Source organism: Rhinopithecus roxellana, chromosome 2 (genome assembly GCF_007565055.1).
Source record: "Rhinopithecus roxellana isolate Shanxi Qingling chromosome 2, ASM756505v1, whole genome shotgun sequence".
NCBI classification, from domain to species: domain Eukaryota; kingdom Metazoa; phylum Chordata; class Mammalia; order Primates; family Cercopithecidae; genus Rhinopithecus; species Rhinopithecus roxellana.
The window spans coordinates 66,501,543-66,513,754 of record NC_044550.1 but is presented as its reverse complement, the minus strand read 5'-3'; the positions used below and the strand labels follow the sequence as shown (position 1 = coordinate 66,513,754).

Sequence of the window (12,212 nt, the reverse complement as noted above, 5' to 3'; positions counted from 1 at the left end):
TTGATAACTGTGGCAAAATGGATGAAGGTTTTCAGCTCTTCACTATCCTCACCCACTCACTGTAATAAGATTACATCCAAACCTTTTGTCTCATGACTCATGGAGGGCCTTCTAGTAGAGTAGGTGGAATATTCATTCTAATGTAGATAACTTGCTTTGGTTGATGGGATGTTATTTAATGTGATGAAGATAGAGGTAATGAATACACTTGAATAATCTGTCTTGGCTGCTTGTGTCTTTGTCATCTGTAATGAGAAGAATATGTTGGGTAGAGCCATTGCTTCTGGAGTGAGAAGAAACACTGAGATTTAACTTGCAGCCTGGATCTAAGCCTAGCTAACTCCATCTGGGCTCAGCATTGCCAGAGCTGGCCTGTAAAACTGCATGAGCAAGAAATAGTGTGGTAAGACACTGAGATTTTAGAATTGTTTGTGATGCAGGAACACTATAGAGAAAAGTATACTTTAAAAAACAACAAACAATTGAACACTGCTGTCTAGCTTTTCAAAACGAGACCATAGGTCTTAGACCAATAAGTAAGTAAAAAATACAAAGAAAAATTATAAAATACGTATCACAGAATAAAAAACCTTTCTGCTTCACTACAATGAGTTGAGTTGAAAGACTGGAGATGTGACTGGGACACTTCTAGAAAGAGAAGATAGAGAAAGTCCTTTCCCTTTCCATCACACCCCCACCCACTCCCCAAGAAACTGATTAATTTGTGTGCACATTTTGTTGATTTGCCTGGAGACTGAAGGTAGACATCACATGAATGATCCTCAGAGAGCACAGGAGAATGTAAAGTATGAAATAGATGTGCCACACCCCACACAGTGTATGGGGAATCTGGAGCCGGGCTAACCAGGTTTATATATTAGCTCTTCTGCTTATTAGCATGTGTGATCTAGCCATGCTGCTTTAGACCTCAGGGAGAGAGAATCACAGAAATGTAGGGGAAGAACCATTCTCCTCACCTCTATCTCTGATCAGAGAATAGCTTTGGCATCGTGAAAGGATTAGGTGACCACCACAGGAGGATATCACTGCCCTGTGGAGGCACATATTCAAATGAAGGGTGCAAAAGGCAGAGAGACAAGTAGATCTCCTTGACCTAGAGCAAAACAGCACAGGGTGATATGTCCTTGAGCACATGGGAGACCTCCTACTTTACAGTTTCAGAATTAACAGAGTTTTTAGGTTTTTAGGTAACAGAGTTTTTAGGTATTTACTTGCTACCAAGTAAGTAGAACCTCAGAGCTTGTGAAATTCATGAATTGATATTAATGTGGCGAAGCCTTGAAAAGATGTGGTACACTATATTTATCCTTGAATAAATTTAATTCATTTCAGCAAATATTTATCAAGCATTTACTATGTGTGAAGTGTTATTTATGAATAAGAATGAAAGTAGCAGGCCTAAAGCAATATAAATTATTAGTTTAAGCTTTTTAAAATAAATTTCAGATGACTTGAGATTGGAAAGCATATTTATTTCTTATTTCTTCATTCTTGGTTTCAGTCTTGATTGACAGAGCCCTGGATTAGAGGCACATGAGAGGCTCGTATTGTGGTGATGTTCAGTCTTAATTGGTTATCCCAACACTAGTCACCTATTGGTTTCTCCTGTACAACCTCAATTTTCTTGACTGGAAAATGAAACAATTATCCTAAACTACCCTTCAATTATTATTTTATCTTGATTTTAAATTTCATAGTCGAACTCTAGGATCTCAATTCCTTAGCTTTATGCTTGTATTTCAAATACCATTGGAATTTTTAAATGTCATAAGGCCAGTGTAAAGAATGCAAAATGGTAGTTTTGAAAAGTAGGTAGACTGAGATTTATCAGTGATAGTAATCCAAATGTTAATGCATTTATAAAAATTGTCATGTTGGATTATCATAATTCTACATAGGATTAATGGAGAGAAGGGTCTCAAATAAATTAGCAAGTATATCACTTGCACCTTTGCATTGTGTTACATGTACCTAAGGATCAAGGTGATAGCCAAGAAATGTACTCAGTGAAGACTTAAGTTTGAGTTTTCACTATAAAATGAAACAGCCGTTAAAGCAGGTCTCAAATTTGATGTTCTTGATTTTGTTAAAGATTTTTTGTTTTCCAAACAGCACAGCAGACACTGGAATGGAAAAAAAAAAAAAAAAAAAAGAAAAGAAAAAAAACTTAAACAACAGCAACAACAACAAAAACAAACAAACAAACAAAAAAAACCCTAAAACTTAAAAACACTCCTTTAGCATACCTTGAATGTGACTAAGGCAAAGTAGGACTTATCAGCAATGTATAGGTAGCCTGAAACTAATGCCAGCAGAAGGTGTTTAACTATATGAAAGCTCTAGTTGGTCCAGTTGGTGGGAGCACCTTGGGTTATTGTTAACCTCATTTAACAAAGTCTCCCCCAACAACCACTTTTGACTAGTTTTTTTTTTTGTTTGTTTGTTTGTTTGTTTGTTTGTTTTAAGCTCTATATTATGGTCAGAATAAAAGCATCATTACTTACATGAAGTAAACCTGTGGCATTTTTACTTGATCTACCCAGGTCCTGAATCAGAATTATTATTTTTGTATTGCTACCAAGAGATGCTATTGAAAACAGAAACTCCCCCCATAATCCCGTTATTACTAAAACTGTCAGCTGTTGTAAATATAATGAAAATAAATAAATAATATTCAAAGTAAAACATCATCTATTCTAAGCTTAACATATTGAACAGAATACGTCAGAATAAAAGAATCACTGTTATGTAATCAGTTTTTCCTTCTGGAAACAATATGGCCTTTTAAAAGTAAGCCATCTCTAATCCATATATAGGCAATGATTTAAAATTTTAATTTTGGCCGGGCGCGGTGGCTCAAGCCTGTAATCCCAGCACTTTGGGAGGCCGAGACGGGCGGATCACGAGGTCAGGAGATCGAGACCATCCTGGTCTACACGGTGAAACCCCGTCTCTACTAAAAAATACAAAAAAACTAGCCGGGCGAGATGGCGGGCGCCTGTAGTCCCAGCTACTCGGGAGGCTGAGGCAGGAGAATGGCGTAAACCCGGGAGGCGGAGCTTGCAGTGAGCTGAGATCCGGCCACTGCACTCCAGCCCGGGCAACAGAGTGAGACTCCGTCTCAAAAAAAAAAAAAAAAAAAAAAATTAATTTTTACTTAGACAAAGACGTTAATTGTATCTGATTTTAATTATATTGGGAGTCACTTAGACATGTATTCTCTGTGAAGAGAATAAATCAATAATTTGGGAAACATTTTCCTTTCTGTAGTTTCTATCATATAAGTGGAGGATCCCAGTAAGTTTGGAGGGTCAAAAGTATCTTCTCATGTTCCCTGTAATTCAATCTTATTTTCTTTCTCATCATTTGTTAGGTTTCTGGAGAGTTTTTTTTTTTTTTTTCTTTTAGCCTTGTTGATTGACAATGTATTTCCTTTTAATTTCTTGATACTTCTGTGGCATCGCAGGAAAAAGGTTGTGTGTGTGTGTCTGTGTGTGTGTGTGTGTGTGTGTGTGTGTGTGTGTGTGTCTGTTTCCCAGTAATAATAGCATTCATAATATTTGGCATAAGTGTCCTAAAGGATACATACTTTATAGCAAGCCAAAGTCGTTTTTATTTTTACAGAAAACATTCAAACAAAACTGGACAAAATATCTCAATCTCACATGTTCCTTGTCAGTTAAAGGACCAATATGTTTCCCTGAGGCATTTTTACTCCATTGTTTCAGGTTAGGGCTAAATTCCAATGGCATATTTCATACTGTGTGAAAGATACTAGTCTCATAACATCTAAATGACTTTGATTAACATTGTTAAGAAAAAATGACTAAGGACGTTTGTAGAGTAAATATTTAATAACCTTTTAAACAGATGACTAAAGGTGCCATGCTATAAATACAGAAAGAGCCACTCTAAATATTACATTTTATTTACTTACAATATACAGCTAGAAGAACCAATACCAAAAAAGTGCAGGTTTGCCGAAAGTATTTCATTTCTTCATTTCTTATGGATGTTTTTGGATAAAGTACTAAAAGAATAAAAACACATCTCAAGCCAGTCTCCATTTAAGGATAAAACTATTTCAAAAAAGGTGGTCGGAAACAAGACATAAAATCTCTAAAAGCATTTATCAACATTGAGGCTAGAAAATATAGAGAAGGGGATTTTTATAGTTGGTAGTTGGTACCCTCATGAGTCCTACCCCCACCACCCGTAAGAATGAGGGATGAGGGTTGCTTCATTATTTGCCATTTGGAGAACTTAAAATGCGTTCCTTGCAGTTCGGAGATGCAGTAGCCTGGCTTCTGACTTTTGCCTGAAAAATTGATATGGCAAAGGTGATTTCTTGCTTTGAAGCTGCACAAAAAAAAAGGTGCAGTTGTGGGGCAACAAAGTCCACAAGGGCAAAGAGTATATAAATGTTTTCCATGCACCAGACTGTAGATCCAGGGTCATCTTACATCCTGTTTGAGATGGCTTCCTTGAAAGGAAAACAAAAACAAAAACCTGGAGAAAAAATAAAGAAGTCGAGGAATGTACAAGATGAGAAAAACAGTGACTGTCCTGAAGAGATATTCGTTTACTCTGTCCAGGGAACTACAGCAGAGAAAACCTCAGGGATAGGGTGAGAAAGAGCTGTTCCTTCTGGGTCATCACACTAGCATCGATGAATTCAGACTTTTTGCGCCCTCCCCTTATCCGTTCTTTTGCCCCATACTTCACATTTAGAGGAGGTCAGAAAACACCCATGAGGGGATATCTAAAAAAGTAGAGGGGATAAATGAAGGAGGAAAATATAAACTGGAGATCACATTTGAAATTTTTATTCTACATAGGACTGGACGTTTTAAATTTTGAATTGTGACTCAAATTCAAAGTACTAGAGGACTTTTACCATCTTAAGAATGATGATAAAAGTCATGGAATCTGTGTGAGTTTTCACCCAAAAGCAAGGGACTAAAATAACTCCACATAGTGTATTTTAAGTACAAAAGGAAATAGAAATAAAATTGCTTGTGATTGCCCCTACAAGTACAACCAGTTCAATTACATTGATAATTCAAGGGCTGATGCACTTATTAGTAACAAATAAGTCAAAATTAAAAACAGAATTGGTAGTGACTTATCAGGTAACAAAGAACTAAATAGGAAGTTTTATCTACAATTACTTGAAGGGTTTTTTTCCCCCTTTCTCCAATTCTTTTTTCTTTCTCTTCATAGTTTATTTCTACCTTAGAAGAGGAATATTCTGCTTTATATCAGTCAGCAATACATTTCAGAGGATCAGATACTCTGTGCCAAAATGTTAATTGGGTACCTATTTCCTAATATGGAAAAATAACTATGATACATTACACGTCAATTCCAAATTCCAAAAGTTGATTTATCATAAAATTGATGAAACTTAACCTTCAAAGTCCTTCACTTGCATGAACCCCTTCCAAGATCCTGGGAAGAAGCTAGCAATGCATATTTGTAATGTTCATAGATGTAAGATAATTTTATATTATTTTAGTTAAAGGAGATCTCCCAAATATTACAAGCTGCAGCTCCTACAAAACCTAGACCCATTCTAACAGAACCATTAACTTATTTCCTAAATGTAAATAAAATATGGAAAACCCCTATATAGAAAGATGCTTAGATGTGAAATGATAAAACATTGTTTCCTAATTGTCAAATAATTCATATAATTAGTGCAACAGTTGTTTTTGTGTATAGAAATATCTATTCTACTATTTTTATTCTACTATTTTTTCATTTACTTGTTTTCTTATTCATAGTTTCCTTAATACTTTCTTTTTAAAAAAAAAAAAAAAAACTTTTACTTCATGTTTGGTGGTACATATGCAGCTTTGCCTTATAGGTAAACTGCATGTCTCAGGGGTTTGGTGTACAGATTATTTCATCACCCAGGTAATAAGCATAGAACTCAATAGGTAGTTTTCGGATACTCTCCCTCCTCCCATCCTTCACCTTCAAGTAGACCCTAGTGTCTGTTGTTCCCTTCTTTGTGTCCCTGTGTTATTGTTTATGTACCACTCATAAGTGAGAAGATGTGGTATTTGTTTTTCTTTTCCTGAATCAGTTTGCTTAGGATAACAGCATCCAGCTCTATCCATGTTCCTGGAAAAGACATAATCTTATTCTTTTTATGGTCGTATACTATTCCATGGTGTATATGTGCCACATTTTCCTTATCCAGTCTCCTGCTGACGGGCATTTAGGTTGATTGCATGTGTGAATAGTGCTGCGATGAACATATGTGTGCATGTGTCTTTATGATAGAATGTTCTATATTTATATGTATACTCAAGAATGAAATTGCTGGGTCAAATAGTAATTCTGCTTTAAGTGCTTTGCAGAATCTTCACACTACTTTCTATGATGGCTGAACTAATTACATTCCCACCAGCAGTGTGTAAGCATTCCCTTTCCTCTGCAACCTCGCCAACATCTGGTCTTTGACAAAGTCAGCAAAAACACACAATGTAGAAAGGACTCCCTATTCAACAAATGGTGCTGGGATAACTGGCAAGCCATATGCAGACGATTGAAATTGGACCCCTACATTTAACCATATACAAAAATCAACACAAGATGCATTAATTATCTAAATATAAAACATAAAACTATTAAAACCCTAGAAGATAACCCAGAAAATACCATTCTACACATAAGACCTGGCTAAGATTTCATGACAGCAATGCCAAAGGCAATTGCAACAAAAAAGAAAATAGACAATGGGTACCTAATTAAACTAGGGAGATCCTGCACAGCCAAAGAAACTACCAGCAGAGTAAACAGCCTACAGAATGGGAGAAAATATTCGCAAACTATTCATCCAACAAAGGTCTAATATCCAGAGTCTATAAGGAACTTAAACAAATTTACAAGCACAAAACAACCCCATTAAAAAGTGGGCAAAGGACATGAACAGACACTTTTCAAAAGAAGACACACATGTGGCCAACAAGCAAGAAAAAATGCTCACATTACCAATCATTAGAGAAATGGAAATCAAAACCACAATGAGGTACCATCTCACGCCAGTCAGAATGGATATTATTATTATTATTTTCTGAGATGGAGTCTTGCTCTATTGCCCAGGCTGGAGTGCAGTGGCTTGATCTCGGCTCACTGCAACCTCTACCTCCCAGGTTCAAGAGATTCTCCTGTCTCAGCCTCCCAAGCAGACGGGATTAAAAGCACACACCACCCATTGCCCAGCTTATTTTTGTACTTTTAGTAGAGATGGGGTTTTGCCATGTTGCCCAGGCTGACCTCAAGTGATCCGCCTGCCTCGGCTTCCCAAAGCGCTGGGATTACAGACGGGAGCCACCACACCTGGCCAGCTATTATTAAAAAGTCAAAATAATACTTTCGTGATTTGAAGGGGGTGTTTATTGTATAATATGTGGTTAAACTTTGAAAGGCATTCTGGAAACACCTCAGGACAAGTGTGCCAGGCATGGAATAGCTCACAATGAGTATGATACTGTGATGGCTCTTAGAGCCAGAAATATCCCCAGTACATGTCTCCTTTGTTGATGCATGTTGCTTTTTTCAAAATATCTACATGTGATTGTCATGTCTTATTAATTATAATTAAAATGTAACTTGCGTACTTACTGTACACTGTTTTCTAAAAATGATTGTATTTTGACCTGGCACAGTGGCTAATGCCTGTAATCCCAATACTTTGAGAGGCCCAGGCAGGAGCGTTGTCTGAAGCTAGGACTTCAAGACCAGCATGAACAACAATGTGAGATCCCATCTCTACTAAAAATATTTGAAATTAGCTGGGTATGGTGGTGCAGGCCCATAGTCCCAACTACTCAGGAGGCTGAGGCAGGAGGATCGCTTGAGTCCAAGAGTTCAAGGCTGCAGTGAGCTGTGATCACACTACTGCACTCCAGCCTGGGTGACCCTGCCTTAAAAAAAAAAAAAAGATTGTATTTTGTTTTCCAAATGCAAATATAAAATTTCCAATGTAAACATCAGCTGTAAGTGTACTAACAGTTAATGTATTATATAAAGTTTAAGAGCCAAAAAGCACTCTATTGGGAACAGTATAACAGAGATATAGATGTTGGGAGAATTTACCTTACTTTTCAAAATTGCCTTTGCAGTTGAACCTCTATGGCATCACTAAATAACAATAGTGACAACAATAAAAATAACAACAGTAATAGCCAACGTTTATTATTTCTTAAGGCTTACCTAAACCTTCTCAAGCACGATTTCATTTAATCTTTTAAACAATCCAATAAAATAAGTATCATTATATCCATTTTAGAAATGAAAGAACTAAGAGGTTCAGTAATTTATTCAAGGTGACACAGCTCATATGTGACACAGCCAGAAGTCCACTGCACTTAGCTCAATTTTTCAACAACTATTTAGAGAGCATCTCCTCAACACAAGACATGACAGTTTGTTTTGCTTAACTTTTATATCACACAACATTCACTACAGAGATTTACTTCTACTTCTCTGTATTACAAAATTTACACATAAGTTTCGTGTCAAAAATTTTTTCTTTGTAAGTAATAGGCTGATGGCATCAACCCTGTATTTCCGATGGTAGCAAAAACCATCACAAACCTTCTGGAGAACAGTATGAGAATATTTTTTGAAATTAAGCATGTGAACATCACATGATACAATACTCACACTCTTGGCTATACATAATGGGAACTATGTATCACTCAGAATAAATGAACTAGTTATACACACAACTATATGAATACATCAAAATTTCATGTTGAGTAAAGCAATGAAGAAAGAAAAGATCACAGTACAATATCACATATATAATTACACATAAAACTGGAAGAAAATAGTAACTTCAGAAACACTAGACATTTTTCAAGAATATGCACAAATTCAAGAACTTAAACTGATCTCATTATATGGTTACAAAGGAAGGGATGGGGCCAGGCGCGGTGGCTCAAGCCTGTAATCCCAGCACTTTGGGAGGCCGAGACGGGCGGATCACGAGGTCAGGAGATCGAGACCATCCTGGCTAACACAGTGAAACCCCGTCTCTACTAAAAAAAAAAAAAAATACAAAAAACTAGCCGGGTGTGGTGGCGGGCGCCTGTAGTCCCAGCTACTCGGGAGGCTGAGGCAGGAGAATGGCGTAAACCCGGGAGGCGGAGCTTGCAGTGAGCTGAGATCCCGCCACTGCACTCCAGCCTGGGCGACACAGCGAGACTCCGTCTCAAAAAAAAAATAAAAAATAAAAAAAAAAAAGAAAGGATGGGAAATAGGTACCAGGATATAATAAGGAAGAAATTGTACATGATGTGGTGATGACAATGTTTCACGAATTAAGAAATATTAATAATTCAAATAATTGACCTGAGTTCTTGGGAATTTTGATTCAGTGTTATGATCCAGAAAGTCCGTGCCTGAGATCAAACACCACTCAAGAGTTGGAATACAAAGCAAAATAAATTCAGCATTGCATCCTCAGAGCAATCAATCACCAAAGACAGTCCCCTCCAGTCAGTAGTCATCACTGAACTCACTTTATCAGGTTATTTATTCAAGTAAGAACATTTAATTACATTCTCACTAGAATAGCTAGAAGTCATAAAAAACAAACATATACTCATAACAAACCAGTGTACTGAAGTATAGCTTGCCTATCCTGATAATTTAGTTAAAATAGAATTTCTCAGTGTGGTTTGTTATAAAGCAGGATTCCTCAAGAGGTCTCCTGTAGTATTAATATCTAATAAACAATGTGTGATTCTCTTCCTCAATATTTCTCTCTTTCTGTCTCTTTGTTTCTTTCTCTCTATATATATACCAATTTTAATTAAAATATAAATATTCTTTAAAAATAATTATTTGATTCTCTTCCATTAATAATTAATGATAGAGAATGTTTACAACTGCCACATGCCAGATGTTGCTGTGTGCCATATTAAGGAGTTTAAATGAGATGTTTAATTCTCAATTTACTCAGGTTGATACTATTTTCATCACCAGATATCACATACCAGCACAGACGTCCCTGTTAGGTGATACATGGCATATTTAAAAAACTTACATTGTAGAAGCTGATAATAGAGTTACATGAACCAAGTGCTGAAATCATCTCATATTGATGATTCAAAACATTTTTTTTCAGTATATGGTTTCTTTGTTAATTTTTCTTCTCTTGTATTGACCAGGTCTGTCTCCTTTATATCCCCGTATTGCCCAGTACAATACCATCAACATCGTATCCACCTCTACACTGTATTGTATTTTTCTGTTTATGCCTGTCTTTACCATTAGACCGTGAGGTTCTCCTAGATGGAAACTATCTCTTGAATATCTTTATCATGAAGAAAAATAATGTAGTAAGCACCTGTCTACTATATTTGTTAAAAGTAGGAAGGGGGATACAATTGATATCTTCAAGATACATTCTCATCTAGAATGTATCTGAATAAGTAGCTAGTGCATCATCTAGGTGAAATAGACCTTAACTTTATCTTCATTCACTTGAGGGTATGTGAATGCACAAAACCTCATATATTTATAGAAGTCTATTAGAAAAACACATTTCAGTAGCAGCATTTTGGTTCAAATTGGTTTCTTTATGCAATTATCAGGGGCCAGCAGTCTCATCATAGCTGAGTATTAGTGCTTGGTGAGCTTGTATGCTCTCACTCTTGGAAAGGGAATACTTTTCAGGTATGAAAACCCTATTTCCAAAAGCCCAAGTGGATTGGTTGTGTGAAAGAGATAACCCTGCAGCTGCTTAGTCGGTGGTAATGCAGCCATCATTCCTCTCAAAATGCAAGGTAAAATAAAAAGCTGCAAATGTACAGTATAATATTCAGCCAAGGCTTCATGAAACACAGTTCCTACCGCATTAATATCCAAACCCAGTTTTCTGCTGGGAACTTGATGCTATGAAGAGTGCCAATTCATTTCCTATTAAGAAAGGCATCATGGATATAGCCAGACAATAGCCTGTTTCAGTCTCCTTCAGGACTAGCAATTACCTGTATCCTTGAAAAATAGAAGGAATGGCATGTGGAGGGTCAGCAAGAGTGGACATCTGGTCAATCCTCTGGGCTGGAACTACATAAAGGCTCAGCACTGCTGTTTAAATGTGGAGTGTCATTAAATTGGCATTTAATTGAACACTATAAACAATGTCACTAGTACAACCATGTTGTTAATGATTAACCCTAAAGTAATAAGATGCTGTCTTCTGTCTTCTGGTGACTTGTTAAATGTCACTTATCCAAGGGCTGTCCAGGGGGAACTAAAGAAGATACCAATGCTACAAAGGAAAAACTTCTACCTGTATAAAATTACAACCTTACTTCTTGCTTGTCTCACTTGTAACTGCGTTTGTACAGAGACTACATAATTTCACTTTTGACAACTTGCTAAATCAGTAATTAAAATACAAACAAAATTCAAAGATATTTGAAATTCTACAATTATTTGCTTTGAATTTGATTTATCTTTGATACAAAGACATTGATGATTTGAGACACCTGTTAAATTTTAAAGTAACCTTGAATGGCAGCTACAGACTTTGGGCTATTTCTGCCTGCAATGCCTACTCCCTAATCACTCACAATCCTTTCTATAGCTGCTAACCCTGAGGTTACATATGTGTTTCCCAAAATATGCACATATTTGCATCAACAATTTTGCTTTATATTTGTTTGTCCATTTGTTAAATAGGGGGTTTTTATGTGAAATGTTTGATGACCCCAATTTTGACTAGAAAACAAAACAGTATTTAGAGAAAAGGTTTCGATCCATCTGGATGTGGGTGTGTGAGCAAAAGGAAACTGTGATGAGTCAGAAGGTTAAAGCCAAGGATAAGGGGAGTTAAAAGCAAGAGAAAGATGGCTTAAAGACAGGTTGAATATCTCTGGAGAGCTGGTTCAGGAAAATTTCTGAGTGAGTGAGAAACACACTGCAGACATTTAAGGTAGGCAGAATGTCTCCAAAGAGCTGGATCAGGAAAATTTCTGATTGAGGGAGACACAGTAATCAGCTTAATATATCAGACACCCTTCTGGTTATTTCAGGAAAAGACTAAACTTTATGTCTAGAAAACCATCTAAAATTGATGTTGCCATGTCCTCTTTATCCAAGAGGACTGAGAAAGATTGCTGTGGAGCGTTGTCAAATCACTTTCAACTTATCGAGTAAATACT

General features: G+C 36.5%; 1 pseudogene; it reads right to left on the bottom strand.

Moving 5' to 3' along the window:
• The window catches only part of LOC104655315, a 50,019-nt pseudogene extending 39,210 nt beyond the window's left edge, over positions 1-10,809 (bottom strand).
• Between the last annotated feature and the right edge of the window lie 1,403 nt (positions 10,810-12,212).